Below are 17,149 nucleotides of genomic sequence, written 5' to 3'. Positions count from 1 at the left end.
GCCTGACCAATCCCGCGCGGGGGCGGAGCCAGGGCTCGCGAAGGGGCAGGACCATGCCGTTATTGGGCGGTGGCCCCCGGGGGGCGGAGCGTCAGCCTTCAAGTGGCCAGACTTAGAGTCTTGGGCGGGGCTCTCCCAGGACAAGGGGAGTGGGTTTAACTGAGACCACCCGACCTCCCCCAGTGTTTGACCTCGGCTCTACGCAGAGGAAGTCACAGCATTTGTTTAAAGGCCTCAATCGTCTCCGTTGTTCTCCTGAGCGAGCAGAGGGAAGAACTTCCAGTATGGCCATCAAAGCTACTGATTCCGCTCCGCCCAGCATCCCTGAGGGCGCAGCATTTTTGCCGTTGGTCCCTCCCCGACCCTCGGTCCAGCCCTCGCCATTGGTCCCTCCCTCGTTATTGGTGCTCCCCTCCTCCCTCGCCACAGGTCCAGCCCTCGTCCATCATCCCGACCTTCGCCCATCTGTCCAGCCCCCACTCACAGCGCAGTCACTGCGCACTGATTCCCTGACCACCCTGGGCGGTGGAGACCGGGATTGCTCCCGCACGGGGAGCTGCGGGCCCTGGGGCCTACTTTCCTGGACACTTGGCGGGTGGCGATCAGAGTGGCCCAGCATCCTCCGAGCTGACGCCCGCCCTGCCTCTCACCCGCCTCCCCTCCTGCACGGCGCCCCGGGCCCTCCGCTCACTGCGACCCTCCCCAGCCCTCCGCCCGCCCCCCTTCGCCCCGCTAGAGCCCCCAGTCTTCTAGCTGCACGTCCTCACGTTGGCAGAGTGAAGACGCTGCTGCTCTCTAGAAAACACCACTCCCCGGACACCCCTCTTCTTCTCCTCCTTTCTCTTGCTCTAAAGCTGCTCCTGGGCTCCCAGCAGGTGCAGGTCCAGGTGCCATGAGGCCTGTCTGACCTGGACTTCAGGCATTTCCCACGTTCTCCGCATCTTCTGCATCCGCCGTGTCCTCCAGTTCTCCCGCGTTCTCCTGTATCCTCCTCCTCAAGTCCAAATATCAGCAGAACCTGCAACTGCCTCTACAAAGGCTCCCAGCTCCCTCCTCCCCCGCCTCACCCCGCCACCGCCGCCCTGGCTCTGCAGATCCCTCATCACCACCCTCGGTTCAGCAGCCACGGCTTCCACCGACCTCCAGTCCTTTCTCCAGGGGCCAGGTCATTTCCTGGGTATTCTTCAGGGTCATTCAAAGGCCTTCATGAATTTATTTGCCATTATCTATTAATAATCCACTGACTACTGGTTGTTTCTAATTTTATTATGTTATAAATATCTTTGTATCTAAATTCCTGACATCTGATTATCCCCTTTCTTGAAATTTCAAAAAATAGTCAAAGAAGGCAAATGTCTTAAGAGCTTTTTATTTTATTTTTGATAAGTTTTTAAAAAATTTATTTATTTTATTTATTCATTTTTGTCTGCATTGGGTCTTCGTTGCTGCGCGCGGGCTTTCTCTAGCTGTTGCGAGCGGGGGCTACTCTTGGTTGTGGTGCGCGGGCTTCTCATTGCGGTGGCTTCTGTTATGGAACATGGGCTCTAGGCACGCGGGCTTCAGTAGTTGTGGCACGAGGGCTCAGTAGTTGTGGCTCGCAAGCTCTAGAGCGCAGGCACAGTAGTTGTGGTACACGGGATCTTCCCGGACCAGGGATCAAACCCTTGTCCCCTGCATTGGCAGGCAGATTCTTAACCACTGTGCCACCAGGGAAGTCCATAAGAGCTTTTTAAACATGTTGCCAGATTGTCCCCAAGGAAGTGCACAAGCTTGGAGTCAGATGCCTGTGTTCAAATCCCAGCTCTGGCATTAGCTAGCTGTGTGACAAGCAATTGCTTCCCCTGTCTCTCAGTTTTCTCATCTGATAAATGGGTATAATAACATCACCCACCTCATGGAGTCATTGTGAGAATTCACAGAGTATTATCCTGTGGGTCGTGGGTTCTAACATTTATATTCCGTAGTCCAGCGGTTCTCAGGCTTTTTGGTCTCAGAACCCCTTTAAAGAGTGATTACACTCTTTAAATTATTGAGCAGCTGGAAGAGCTTTTGGTTATGTAGGTTACATCTATCAATATTTACAATATCAGAAATTTAACCTGAGAATTTAAAATATCAATAATAAATTCACTGCATAACTGTATCTTCAAACCAAAAATGAGTGAGAAGAGTGGCAATGTTCTACATTTAAAAAAAAATCTGTTTGGGGACTTCCCTGGTGGTCCAGTGGTTAAGACTCCTCACTTCCACCGCAGGGGACACGGGTTCAATCCCTGGTCGCAGAACTAAGATCCCACGTGGCATGGCCAAAAAAAGAAAAAAAAAATCTATTTAATATCACGTTTGAGAAAAGACAGCTGGGTTCTCATGTCTGTGTCTGCCTTCACTCTATTGGGATACACTGATTTGGTTGAAGTACGTGAAGAAAATTTAGCCTCACACAGATAAAAAACTGGAAAAGGAAGGAATATTTTAATAGCCTTTTCAGATAATTGTAGATATTCTTCTTTGATACTACACCAACACTCAAAACATGGTAGTTTTTTGAAGGTTAGCTGCAACACGGAATCTGAGATGACATCAGTGAGCTTTTTGTGTTCTATTACATGAAAATCCATTGATCTGTCTTGCACTTTGAAAGGGTCTTTTACCCTCCTGTGATTTCATAAATCATGTGTTGGTCTTTTCGAAAATATTTGTTCATTGACTTATACAGATCTTGCAAATGTTGACACATCTTATTATACAATATAAATAAAATGTATAACATTCATTAATACTGCCACCAATCTCAACACAAAAGTCTGGCAATATTGGGAAGCTGTGAAGCTAAAGGTGGCATACAAGTTTTCCAAAATCGTACTTTTTGCCAGAAGGCTTAGAATTTTATCATTGGCAACAAATTCTGTCAGTTTGGTGTCACTGCCTTGATTCACACTAAGAGTCACCATTGCTTTTGCATCATCAGTGCAAAGTCATCACAGTGAAAAAGGCAAACACTGTCTCAGTATTACTATGAAAATAATCATGGACCTTTGAAAAGGCTTTGGGAACCCCCAGGGGCCACCAGAACACACCTTGAGAACAGCTGCACTTTCATTTTTCTATTAGCTTGTTCATCTTTTTCTTACTGATTTAAGAAACATTTTTATTGAACTCAGATTAACCCTAGTGTTCCACATGTGATGGAAATATTTTATTACTTGCATTTGGTGGGGGAGGAGGTTGGGAAAATAGGTGTATGATAGGTGTGTGTGTTTACACATCTGAATCTTTATTTATTTATTTATTTATTTATTTTTGGGCGGCACCTCGCAGCTTGTGGGATCTTAGTTCCCTGACCAGGGATTGAACCCGGGTCCTTGGCAGTGAAAGCACAGAGTCCTAACCACTGGACCACCAGGGAATTCCCTACACAGCTGCATCTAGTGGTCTTTTCCAATTTGAGTTTCTCTGTTTTTTAAAATTATCCTAAGCAAGTTCTTCCCATACTTACTTGAATAAATACTGGATAGTTTCTGTATTAGTTTGTCAGAGATGCTGAACAAGGTATCACCAACTGAGTGGCTTAAACAACAGAAACTTATTTTCTGATAGTTCTGGAAGCCAGAAGTTTGAGATCACGGTGTGGACTGGGTGGGCTCCTTCTGAGGGCTGGGAGGGAGAATCTGTTCCAGGCCTCTCTCCTTGGCTTCTAGATACATTACCCTGATCTCTGCTTTGTCTGCACACAGTGTTCTCCCCGTGTGCATTTCCGTGTTCAGATTTCCCCTTTTTAAAAGGACACCTGTCATTTGGGTTGTGTCCACCCTAATGACTTCACCTAACTCAATCATCTGCAAAGACCTTGTTTCTAAACAAGGTCACATTCACAGGCACTGGGGATTAGGACTTAAACTTCTTTGGGTGGGGGGGTGGGGACGTAATTCAACTCATAGCATTTGCTTTTACTTTTTTCTAAAGGTTTGATAATTTCTCCCTTTCCACTTGATTCTCTCACATTTTGGAATTTTTATTTTTTTATATATATTATCAAATCGTTTCAAAATACTGATACTGTTTAGGGACCTGTCTCTAATTTTAATTGATTGAAAATTGTTTCTCATTGCCCCCCAAACCAGGGATCGAACCTGTGCCCCCTGCAGTGGAAGGTGGAAGCATGGAGTCTTAACCACTGCACTGCCAGGGAAGTCCCCTGGAATTTATTTATTCAACAAATGTGTGTTTAATAGCTACTATTTACTCGGCACTGTGAACTTGGGAACCTCAGTGAACAAAATAAAGATCCTGCTCTCCAGGAACCCATATTGTAGGGGCAATGGAGGAGACATAATAAAATAGATGTAATAAGTGATCAAGTTATATAGTTTGTTTAAAGTTATATACGTTGCTATATATCAATAGTTTGTGCTATCTGAGGGAATGTTTTGGATTATGGAAATGTTCCATTTCTCGATTGGGGCAGTGGTTATATTTGTATATGGCAAATGTACATTTCCAAAGGGAAATTTTTATCCTATGTCAACTGTATTTCAAGAAAATTGATTTTGTAAAAAGCGTTGTGAAAGAAAGAAAAGAAAGAAGGGAGGGAGGGAGGAAGGAAGGAAGGAAGGAAGGAAGGAAGGAAGGAAGGAAGGAAGGAAGGAAGGAAGGAAGGAAGGAAGGAAGGAAGGAAGGAGATCGAAAGAGGGCCTGCAATTAGTATTGCGATTTATGTTGGAATTCGGGGTGGAGTAAGGATGTCACCTGCATTCTTCGGATAGCGGGCCATCTGCCGGGTCATCGCTGAGGAATCCTTCCTGGCCCAAACGCCACCCTCCCCGCCACCCCCGCAGAAGGCAAGTTAGAGCCGATGCCCAGGTCTCAAAGGGCCTGGGTGGGCTTCCGGGGTCCACTGGGCCCGACGGCGTCCGCGCGCGCCCCCTCCCGGCCGCCAGGAGCATCAGCCATACGGTGTCCGCGGCGGGAAACGTGGATGAGACCGTAATCCGCCCTCCACGTTGACCGGGGACAAGCACAGAGGTCGTGTGCACAGGGCGAAGGGGTGTTTTGTCTGGTCTCCCCTCCCCCACCCCCCGTTACCGAATAACTAGAAGACCTCCTGTTTATCCTTCTGACAGTTATTTCATTGCAATTTCGCTCCTTGGCCTATCCAGACGCGACACGGATTTAGCCTCAAGGCTTTTTGAATTATTTATAACAGTGAAACAAATATGACGTGACTCGGATGTCCATCTAATGATGACTGGATAAATAAATATGGGCTATCCCTGCAATGCAATATTGTTCAGCCATAATAAGAGACAAAATACAGATATTTGCTACACCGCGAAGGAACCTGGGAGACCATACTCTGGTGAAAGAAGCCAGACACAAAAGGACAAATACTGCATGATTCCATTCATGTGAAATGCCCGGGACAGGCAAATCCATAGAGATAAAGTAGATTAGTGATTGCGGGGGGCTGGGAGATTTGGGGGGAAATGGGGAGTGACTGTTAAAAGGCGACTGGGTTTCTTTTGGGGTAATGACAATGTTCTGTGATTAGATAATGATGATGGTTGCACAGCGTTGTAAATATACTAAAAGCCACAAAACTGTACACTCTAAAATGGTGAATATCGGGAGTTCCCTGGTCGTCTAGTGGTTAGGATTCAGGGCTTTCACTGCCGAGGGCCCAGGTTCAGTCCCTGGTTGGGGAATTAAGATCCCACAAACCATGCGGCCAAAACAAACAAACAAAGATAAAAAATGAAGGATCAAGAAGTGGCATATAGGGGCTTCCCTGGTGGCGCAGTGGTTAAGAATCCGCCTGCCAATGCAGGGCACACGGGTTTGAGCCCTGGTCCGGGAAGATCCCACATGCCACGGAGCAACTAAGCCCGCGTTCCACAACTACTGAAGCCCGCGTGCCTAGAGCCCGTGCTACACAACAAGAGAAGCCACCGCAGTGAGAAGCCCGCGCACCGCAGTGAGAAGCCCGCGCACCGCAACGAAGAGTAGCCCGCGCTCGCCGCAACTAAAGGAAGCCTGCGCGCAGCAACGAAGACCCAACGCAGCCAAAAATAAATTAATTAATTTTAAAAAAAGTGGCATATATATTAAAACTGCTCCCTCAAAAATGGTTTGTATATCCATAATTTCAGTTACCTTATATAATTTCACTTTATTTAAAAAAAATTTTTAAACATCTTTATTGGAGTATAATTGCTTTACAATGGTGTGTTAGTTTCTCCTTTATAACAAAGTGAATCAGCTATACATATACATATATCCCCATATCTCCTCCCTCTTGCGTCTCCCTCCCACTCTCCCTCTCCCACCCCTATAATTTCATTTTAAATACCAAAAAGTGAAACTAAAATTTCTTTTGTTCCTTGATTCTAGACACGCATTTTCTGCCTATTTTCATAATCTCTTTCACATTAAAATCATTGTTTAAACAGTACTGGCAAAGATCACTGATATGTTTTGTACTGATCCTGCCCTCATTGGTGTTAGTGGATACTGGCTTCACTGTCTGTACATTTTTCAATCAGATGGTGTAAGTGTTGAAGTGGCCTTTACATAGGTGAGGAAGGGATGTGTATTCCAGCGAGTGTACCATTGGAATCAAATTACAAATGTGCCCTATGCTTAGGCGCATGTATCCACAGGAGATGGTGGTTCTCATTTCTAAAGTATTCAGTTTCAGTTTCAATCCTGGGATAAATATATCTTTAAACTTTATCTCTCTTTTTTTTTTAGTAGCTTGAAAAATTTAAAAAACTTTTAAAATTTATTTGTTTATTTTTGGCTGCGTTGGGACTGTGTTGGGTCTTCGTTGCTGCGCGCGGGCTTTTCTGTATTTGTGGCAAGCAGGGCTACTCTTCGTTGCGGTGCACGGGCTTCCCATTGCAGTGGCTTCTCTTGTGGAACACGGGTTCCAGGCGCACGGGCTTCAGTAGTTGTGGCACATGGGCTTAGTTGCTCCATGGCATGGGGGATCTTCCCGGACCAGGGCTCAAACCCGTGTCCCCTGCATTGGCAGGCTGATTCTTAACCACTGGGACACCAGGGAAGTCCCTCCATAGTTCATATTTTTAAAATAAAGTAGAACTAATGAAAATTTGGATCATACATACATTTTAAATTACTAATGGCTGTACAAATATTCTAGATGGTTGTCACTGATTGGAGGAGGCTAAGGAGACATGACAGAGAAATACATTTGGGATCCTGGATTAGATCCTGGACCCGAGAAGGACATTAGTGGAAAATCTGGTGAAATTTGAGGGGTTTAGTTAATGGGATTGTATTAATGTTCTTTTCTACGGTTGATTACTATGGTTATATAAGATGATAACATTAGGGAAAGCTGAGTGGAGGATATATGGGAGAACTCTACACTTTTTTTTCAACTTTTCTCTAAATATAAGATTATTTCGAAAGACAAAGTTTTAAAAATTCTAGTTTGTGGTTAGAGAAATGTGTCTTCTCCACACTTTATTGTAGAAATATACACATTTATTATATGATCTCACTTATGTATTAAAAAAATGTACAATTGTGTCCCCCAAAAGATGCATTCAAGTCTTAACCCCCAGTAGTTGTGAATGTGACCTTATTTGGAAGTATGGTCTTTGCAGATGTAATAAGTTAAGGATCTCAAGCGGAAATCATCATGGATTTAGGGTGGGCTCTAAATCCAATGACTGGAGTCTTTCTAAGAGCAAAGAAAGGGGATGGGGACACAGACACACAGAGAGACACAGGCAAGAAGGCCATGTGAAGATGGAGGCAGAGATTGGAGTGACATGTCCATAAGCCAAGGAATGCTGGACCCACCAGAAGCTGGAAGAGGCAGGGAAGGATCCTCCCCTAGAACCTTCAGAGGGAGTGACAACCAGATTTTGGACTTCTGAACTCCAGAACTGAGAGAGAATAAAATTCTGTTGTTTTAAGACACACAGTTCATTGGCTGGAGCGGCGGCTGCGCGGGTCGCGATGCTGTGAGATCTGCGGGCGCTGGTAAATCGGGCCCAGGATGTAGAGCTGGCCGTGCCTGACGGCGCGCCTGACGCGGAGTTGGGTGGGATAGAGAGTAGGGGGCAGTAGTCGGGGGTGGTAGGAGAAGGAGGAGGCGGCGGCGAATCGCTTGTAAATGGCTCCGAAGCATGACCTGAAGCCTGAATTCCAGGAGGGTGAGTCTGAGCCCCTGGGGAATAGGCATCTAACAGCGTGTAATAGGGAGAGGGAGAAGAATTGTAATAGGGGCAGGGCAGGCGCCAGCTATAGCAGCCTCGCTGCTCTAGCAACCCCCGCTCAGCCATTGGTGGGCGCTGCAGCGGGCCCCTCCCCAAAGCGAGAACTGTCAATGAGCCACAGGTAGTGGTCCCGCTCAGCCACTGGTGGGCGCCACAGTGGGCCTCTCCTCTTCCTCTCTTCTCTATAAAAGGAGTCGAAATTTGGACTGAGGTAAAATGGGTTTTGTTTTGGTTTTTTTTTTTTTTTTTTTTTGAGAGGCTAGTCTGCCATCTTCTGGGTCTGCTAGCTTTCTGATTCAAATTGTTATTCCTTGTTCCAAAAAAAAAAAAACAAAAGAAAAGAAAAGACACAGTTCGTGGTGGTTTATTGTGGCAGCCCCAGAGGACAGATACACCTACTTCGGATTGTTCTTGCACCAAAACATCCAGAGGGACAAGGTCCAATCCACCAGAAATGAGAACTGTAATTGGGGGCAATGGGACGGAAAGACTGTACTTTTACTTTACGTTTACTTTGTAAAATTTTTCTTCTGTGTGGATGGTCTTATGAACTGAAAATGACTGAGGTAGTGAAGGCTGGAAAAGAGGTCACCAGGGGAAGGTGATGCTGGAGGTCCCACTGCCCCCTTTTGGGTCAAGGACCACAGGAAGGGGAAACCTCAGGGACCCTACCTAGTGGCTGGTTTTCCAGGTAGAGGAGGCCCAGGAGTATGAGGTCCTGTGACATAACAAGAAATATACAGTAGGGCTTCCCTGGTGGTGCAATGGTTGAGAATCCGCCTGCCAGTGCAGGGGACACAGGTTCGATCCCTGGTCCGGGAAGATCCCACATGTCACAGAGCAACTAAGCCTGTGTGCCACGACTACTGAGCCTGCACTCTAGAGCCCGCGAGCCACAACTACTGAGCCCACGTGCCACAACTACTGAAGCCCGCGCGCCTAGAGCCTGTGCTCCGCAACAAGAGGGGCCACAACGAGAAGCCTGCGAACCACAGCGAAGAGTAGCCCCCACTTGCCGCAACCAGAGAAAAGCCCGCACGCAGCAATGAAGACCCAACGCAGCCAGAAACAATAAATAAATAAATTAAATTAAATAATAAAATAAATACATTTATTTTTTTAAAAAGAACTATACAGTATATTTGATCTCTGCCTGTGGTTCCTGACACAGAGCTCCCAAATCCCTTGGAATTTCCTGGGTGACAGGAGTGTCATTTGTTCTAATGTGGTGGCTCTGGGTGGTTAGGTTCAGGATGGGGGCTGCCACCAGAAAGACCGAGGCTTGATTAGAAACTTAGAACTTTCAGCCCCATCCTCTGGGGAGGGAACAGGGGCTGGAGATTGAGTTAATGATCAGTCACGCCCATGTGATGGAGCCTCCATACACATCCCTGAACTATGGGATTTGGAGAGCTTCCGGGTTGGTGAACACGTGGAGGTGCTGGGAGGGTGGTGCACCCAGAGAGGGCATGGAAGCTCCTCGCCCCTTCCCTCATACCTTGTCTAGTGCATCTCTTCCATCTGGCTGTTCCTCAGCCATGTCCTTCATGATAAACCTGTAACCTTTTTTTTTTTTTTTTTAGCCACACTGCGCCGCTTGTGGGATTTTAATTCCCCAAACAGGGATTGAACCCAGGCTCTTGGCAGTGAAAGCACGGAGTCCTAACCACTGGACCTCCAGGGAATTCCCTTTCATTTAAAAAAATTTTTTTTTATTGAAGTATAGTTGATTTACAATGCTGTGTTAATTTCTGCTGTACAGCAAAGTGATTCAGTTATACATATATATTCTTCTTCATATTCTTTTACGTTATGGTTTATCACAGGATATTAAATATAGTTCTCTGTGCTATACAGTAGGACCTTGTTGTTTATTCATTCCATATGTAATAGTTTGCATCTGCTAATCCCAAACTCCCACATTTTTTTCTTTTTTAATTGAGATTTAATTCACATGCCATAATATCCACCATTTTTCCTTTAAACAATTTTATTTATTTTTTTAAAGGAGCAGACTTTTTAAAAATTAATTAATTAATTAATTAATTTTTTGACTGCATTGGGTCTTAGTCGCAGCACGTGGGCTCAGTAGTTGCAGCGTGCAGACTTAGTTGTCCCACGACATATGGAGTCTTAGTTCCCTGACCAGAGATCAAACCCGTGTCCCCTGCATTGGAAGGCGGATTCTTTTTTTTTAATATAAATTTATTTATTTATTTATTTATGGCTGAGTTGGGTCTTCGTTGCTGCGTGCAGGCTTTCTCTAGTTGCAGCGAGTGGGGGCTACTCTTCGTTGTGGCGTGTGGGTTTCTCATTGTAGTGGCTTCTCTTTGTTGCGGAGCATGGGCTCTAGGCGCGCAGGCTTCAGTAGTTGTGGTACGTGGGCTCAGTAGCTGTGTCTCATCGGTTCTAGAGTGCAGGCTCAGTAGTTGTGGCACATGGGCTTCGTTGCTCTGCAGCATGTGGGAATATTCCAGAACCAGGGCTCGAACCCGTGTCCCCTGCGTTGGCAGGCAGATTCTTAACCACTGCACCACCGGGGAAGTCCCAACAATTTTATTTTATTTATTTATTTTTTGGCCACACCTCGGGGCTTGCAGGATCTCAGTTCCCCAACCAGGAATTGAACCCCGGCCACGGCAGTGAAAGCGCCGAATCCTAACCACTAGACCACCAGGGAACTCCCTAAACCCGTATCTTAGTAAGGAAACTGTTTTCCTGGGTTCTGTGAGCCCTTATGGCAAATTATTAAACCCAAGAAGGAGGTCATGGGAACATATGATCTGTAGCCAAGTCAGACAGAAGTTTGTGGGTAACCTGGGGACCCACTACCTGGGATTGGCATCTGAAGTGGGAGCAGTATTGTAGGACTGAGCCTTTAACATGTGGAGTCTGTGCTAAGTTCTGTCAGTGTCAGAATTAAGTCATAGAAATCTTAGTTGGTGTCCACAGGAAACTGGAAAATTGGCGGGTGTGGAAAATCCCACACATCTGGTGTGAGAAGTGTTGGTGTGTGACTGTGAGTGTAGGAGAGGAAAAGCAGGGTGTTTTTCCCTTTTTAGGACCTCAGGGCACAGAGGCCCCAAAGAGCCTCCCTGGGGCTGAGAGGTAGCCCAGGCCAGACAGACCTGGTGAAGGGCCAGGTGGGGGCTGGTTGGGGGTGGGGAGGGCCCAGGGCTGCGAGGGTTGGAGCTGGGCCTCAAAGGACCCAGAATCCTGGGATTTGGAGCCCACTTCTTTTTTTCTGTTTTTTTTTTTAAATTTATTTATTTTTATTTTTTTAGCTGCGTTGGGTCTTCGTTGCTGTGCGCGGACTTTTCTCTAGTTGCAGCGAGCAGGGGCTACTCTTAATTGCAGTGCGCGGGCTTCTTATTGGGTGGCTTCTCGTTGCAGAGCACTGGCTCTAAGCACGTGGGCTTCAGTAGTTGTGGCACGCGGGCTCAGTAGTTGTGGCTCGCGGGCTCTAGAGCACGGGCTCAGTAGTTGTGGCACACAGGCTTAGTTGCTCCGCAGCATGTGGGATCTTCCCGGACCAGGGCTCGAACCTGTGTCCCCTGCATTGGCAGGTGGATTCTTAACCACTGCGCCACCAGGGAAGCCCTGGAGCCCACTTTTGGAAAAGAGTCAGGCACACACAGTAGGCACTCAATACACGTGCATTCAGTGAATTTTTATTTTTGCCCACAAGTTGACTTTGTTCATACCCCAATGGTAAAATGTTGCCTCACAGCATTCCCATCCCCAGGAAGATGGGCTCTCCTGTCTATAGGGGGCTTGGAGAGGATTCTTGTCAATACATTTTAGGGTTCTTGTTCATTTTTACCTGCAAGAGAAGGGGGTGGGGTCAGGCAGGGCCCAGAACTGACCATGGGAGGAGGACAATGGTGGCCAGTTGGGTGGGGCCGCCAGGCCAAGGGAGGGGGTCCCACTACCCTCTCTCCCCCTCACCTGTGCCTCCCCCAAACCATGCCCAGGCCTCCCTCTTACTCAGGCACTCCCTGACCCCTACCTCCGGCCACCCCGGGACCTCCCACGGTGCCAGCTCCAGCTTGCTCTGCTCTTCATCCAGCTGTCCAAGGCCATCCCGGCAACCATTATTATCGCAGTGGGCCACACTGCCGACCCGGAGGCCAGTAATTTCAGGGCCGGAGGAACCACTCTCTATATGGGGGAAACGGGGCAGGGTGACCCCACAGGATGGAGACAGTAAGGGGACTGTAGGGCTCAGGGTCCCAGGCTGACAGGGGGGCAGGAACCAGAGAAAAGACAGACACACTCGAGATGCCCCCTCCCCAGCTGAGCAGAAAGAATGGGCTCCAAGGTAGATACCAGCCTTGCCCCACCCTCTGTAGTGACAATCTGGTGGCCTCAGGGCAGTGACTTGGCCCCTTGGAGCTCTGCCTCCTCACAGCTCATGGAGATGGCACCCTCCACCCCCTGGGCTGGTGGGAGGAAGCAAGTGGACATATGGCGGCACCTGGGACAGGGCTGGCTCCAGGGAATGCTTCCAGGTGAGCCAGGTACAGGCTCCAGGGTCTGGGGGGAGGGGGTCCCTCTGGCTCCTCAAGCGCGGCTCCAGACATGCCTGGACTCCTGGCAGGGGATGGAGGCTGAGGGGTCCCTCAGGTCCCCTGAAGCTCCTGGTCTGTAGCTGGGGATGTCTTGGGGTCTCAGTCCAGGGGAAGCAGCCCCCTCCCCCACCCCCCATCCCTGGAGACTTTATTTGTCCTGGAAGCAACCAGGGTCCTGTTCTTGTCCTGGTAGCTGGCGGCTGGGCCTGGTCAGGCCTGGCTGATTGCGAGGGGGGACATGTCTCTCACCATGTTGATGGCCATTGCCGTGGGCATCTCTCCTGCCACCATCTTCTCAAGGTATCAGAGCTCACCCCTGTGTGTGTGGGGGGTACATGCCTAGTCATCTTCCTTCCCACACACACTGATTCCCCCAAGACCCCTGGGATCCCCTCCCCAGAGGCTGAGGCCAGGTCCTAACCTCAAAGACCCAAGTGCTCTTTGTCCTGGAGTCTACGGGGCTGCCCCAGGCACCTTCTCCCTGGGGGTCTGGGGAGGTCCCAGAGCCCGCTGGGCCTTGGGCTCAGGAGTCCCTCTGCAGGCCTGGGGATGCTCACATCCCCCTCAGGACTCTGGGCTGGGGGTCCATTGCCTCCTGGACCCCCCCCAGCCCTGCAGAGCCCCCTTCCCCAGCCGAAAAGGGACCACACCCCAGGGGCCGTCACAGCGCCTGCTCCCTCCACCCACCCCACACCCCTGCTCTGCCAGGGGCCTTGGGTCTCTGCGGTTCTGGTTTCTGGTTTCCACAGGGGAGGCAGCGGCAGAAGGCTGGAGCTGAGAGGAGGAGGGTCACATGTCCTGCCTTGCCCCACTCGGCCAGTGGCTGTCCTGCTCCTGGCCTCACTCCTTCCAGGATACAGCTCTGGCTGGACTCCTCCCAGGGCCCCTTCGGGCCTATGGTTGGTGACAGCTTCCCCTGGGGTCAGCCCTCATGGCTACCTGTACCCTGACCCACCTCAGGAAACTGTCTCCTGAGGGAGCTCCTGCAGCCGCTGGTCCGGCCCCCTCCCTTCTACCCTCTCCTCTTGCCCATACTCCTCAGCCTCCTCCAGCTGCCCCCTCCAACTTGCATCCCCAGCCTTGGCCACTGGGCCCCTCTCCTCTGCTTCCCATGTCATCTGGGAACACCCACCAGCAGCCCCCTGACCACCCCGCCCCCCATTCTGCCCCCTTTCCTGTCCACCAGGCAATTTTGAACTTTTGTTCCTGCTCAGGATCCTGATGCCCCCCTCCCCCATCTCACTGCTCCCAGCAGGATCCTCTGGTCCTGAGAACATGCCATGGGACAAGCCTGGAGCTGACCTGAGGGGGATGGTCCTCTGGCAGGTGACAGTGTGGTGGGAGACTCCAGGGATTGCTGGGTGCAGAGGAAGGAGCAGCTTGGCACCCTCCCTCCCCTGCCCCACTCACACTCCCTGCCCAATTCCCCCCACCCCCTAGCCAGTTCAAAGGTACCCCCACATGCTGGTGGAGCAGCTCTCCTGCCCTGGTCCCCTGCCCGGCACCGGGTCCTCACCTTCTGAAGGGAGCCAAGCTCTCTCCTCTCTGGCTCTTAGCCTCTAGCTAGGCCAGGACAGGAAATGGACTTGGGCATGCTATTTCCTCGCTCCTCCCTCTTGTGACCCCATGATGGCTTCTTAGAAAAACAGTGGCTTCACTGAAACCATGTGACATTTTTCTGAGGCTATCATGGTTCGTTTCATTTTCTCTTTCACCTGCTCTACAATAAAAGCATTTAAGATGTACCTAGTTGTGGGACAACTAAGGGCCCCGTGGGTTTAGGTGAGGGGGAGAGGGAGCGCCCAGCGCCTGGGCAGGCTTCCCATGTGGCTGGTAGAGGAGGAATGTAGAGGCACTGGGCCACTAGCTGTAGGAAGTGGGGCCAAAGACTCCACAGTTCTGAGCCCTTTGGAGAGGAGGCTGAGCTCCTTGTGTAAGCACAGCTATAAGTGCAGCCCTTATGTCCAATCCCTGCCCTCTCAGTCTGTAGCCCCCAGCTCATAGTCATTAGAATCCCTGGAGCCAACATTTTTGGCAAGAGATGCTTACCCTGGGAGCTTGCAGCTGGGAGCCTTCAGTCCTGGGAGACTTCCTGGAGGAGGTGATACTTGGGCTTGGGAGGGCAGTGACCAAGGGGTGTCCTGGGGAGGGCTAGCAGGAGGGAGACTGAGGCTTCCTGGGGACAGGTCCTGCAGGGGGAGGCCCAGGGTCCCTGACACATACAAAATGCCACTCATCTTACCATCTGCCGTCCACCACCCACCATCCCTGTATCTCTGCATCTACTTACCTACCTTTGTGGAGAATGCAGCCTGCCTGATACGTGTGCCTTGACAACCAGGAGAATAGAGTCCCTCTTTTAACATGAGGTTGTTTCACAGTTACTTTAACTAATATCCTATAGATGGGTATTTAGGTTTTTCCCATTTTTTTTATATTATGAATTTGTGCCAACACTATGAATGCATGGATGTTGCCTTCTGACCTTCAGCCGGCACGGCACTCTGTGACCCCTCCAGGGAGTGGCTCCCACCAAGGCTCTGGGGGCTCTGCAGTGTGAGGGTTCCAGTTGGGGGAGTACCACTTTATATTTTTATAAAGTATGTTTATATTTTATAATTTTTAAGTGATGGGATTTTGGTTGGTTGATCTTTTACTTTTCAGTGCTTGGGGTTTTTTTTCTCAGTATTTTTTAAAATAAAAATGTGCCGGGGAATTCCCTGGTGGTCCAATGGTTAAGACTCCACGCTTCCACTGTAGGGGATGTCGGTTTGACCCCTGGTTGGGGAACTAAGATCCCACATGCCATGCAGCATGGCCAAAAATTTAAAAAAAAGTGCCACATCTGGCAGTCATAATTCATCTGAATTTTCATAAAGCCTCAACTGCTAACCTCTCCAAAGAGACTAAATATGCAGTCCTAAGAAAATAAAGTTAGTGCTTTAAAAGCTCTAGAAACCCCCAAATTACAGAGCACACCCACCCCAAGAAGGAAGGGACGGGGAGCACGGTGCTGCCCTGGGCCAGGGCGCGTTGCACAAGGACTGCCGGCCACAGGGAAGGAGGCAGTGCCTGTGAAGGCTCGGGACCAGGACCACCCTTGTTGTCCATGGAAGGGCTTCCCTTATCAGGGTCCTGTCCTGGGCACAAGATCAGGGGCATCTTCCAGGGCCTCGGATCCAAGGTTTCTTCGGGGGCCAAGTGCTGCTGGGAGGCTGCTCAGGCAGACTCTCTGACTGGTGTGTGCCCCCCTCAACCTGAGCTGAGGCTACCTGGTCTCAGCCAGGCCATCGAGCCCACACAGGGCCTGGAAGCTACCAGGCCTGGCCAGGACAATGCTTACAGGCCTGTGGGAGGGGGCGGGCTGGGACTGGGGGCCTCCAGATCAAAAGACCATGTTGGAAACCCTCACAGGTGGCCCAGTGTGCCTCAACATCAGCCCTGGGAGCTGCCCTCCTGCGGGGGCCTGGTCTCCCTCTGGAAGGGAGGATGAGATCCTTTTCTAGACCTCCTGCCCTCCCACCCCATTTACACCCTCCTTGCTGTTCCCATGATTGGTAATTGCCTGTTATTTGTTTGTTTATGGTCTGTATTGCCTTGGGTGGAACGGCAGCTCCAGGATTCCTGGGTCCAGAAATCAAGAGGTGGAGGTGGGAGAGGCTCCACTCACCCCTGCCCCAGGGGTCACCAGCACCTCAGGTTCCGGTGGTCCAGCGGCTTAAGTTCCAGAAGGAGGAGTGCTTCCACTGGGGTGTTGCGAGGAGGTCAGGGAATCAGAGGTTGAAGGCACTGGCAAGGCCTGTCCGCCTGCGGGAACAAGCAGAGGCAGGTGTGCACGTTGATTCTTCTTCAAGTAGAAGGAGAAGAGGCTACAAAAAGGCCTGGTTCTGAGAGGCCCTATTAAGGAGTTTGAGAGTTTATCCTGAAGGCATCTGGGAGAACTTTAAGCATTTCAGAAGGTTGCATTTTAGAAATCTTACTCTGATGAGATAGATGCTAAAGTGTTAACTGTGGTTGTTTCTGGGGGCGGGGAATTGCCTCTGTGCTGTTTGACTTTTCGCTTATCTGTATTTTCTCGTTTTCTACAATGACTATGGCTTACCTATATGGATGAGGTTTCATGGGGCTGCCATAACAAATGTCACAAACGGCATGGCACAAAACAACAGGAATTTGTCTGTCACAGTCTGGAGGCCAGAAGTCCTAAATTGAGGTGTTGCAGAGCCTCCCACCCTCCAACTTCTGGTGGCTGCTGGCATTCCTAGGTTTGTGGCTGCACCACTCTAATCTCTGCCTCCATCTTCCCATGGCCTTCTCTCCTGTGCATCTCTG

General features: G+C 49.6%; 1 long non-coding RNA gene across 4 annotated transcripts; it reads right to left on the bottom strand.

The window, feature by feature from the left end:
- Nucleotides 1-7,068: 7,068 nt before the first annotated feature.
- Nucleotides 7,069-16,163, bottom strand: LOC309645505. Of its 4 annotated transcripts, XR_014254926.1 has the most exons (5): nucleotides 14,334-16,163; nucleotides 14,120-14,174; nucleotides 13,067-13,133; nucleotides 12,256-12,407; nucleotides 7,069-12,069 (listed from the first exon to the last, which is right to left on the bottom strand). It is a non-coding gene; the product is annotated as an uncharacterized lncRNA (long non-coding RNA). The 4 variants fall into 4 exon arrangements; XR_014254928.1 differs by lacking the exon at nucleotides 14,120-14,174 and having other exon boundaries at nucleotides 14,334-14,407; XR_014254929.1 differs by lacking the exons at nucleotides 13,067-13,133; nucleotides 14,120-14,174; nucleotides 14,334-16,163 and adding an exon at nucleotides 12,724-13,057.
- Nucleotides 16,164-17,149: the final 986 nt, after the last annotated feature.

Source organism: Balaenoptera physalus, assembly GCF_965194825.1.
Source record: "Balaenoptera physalus genome assembly, chromosome: 16".
Lineage (NCBI taxonomy): Eukaryota > Metazoa > Chordata > Mammalia > Artiodactyla > Balaenopteridae > Balaenoptera > Balaenoptera physalus.
Note: the sequence above shows the minus strand (reverse complement) of the source record. Positions and strands in the feature narration are given on the sequence as shown.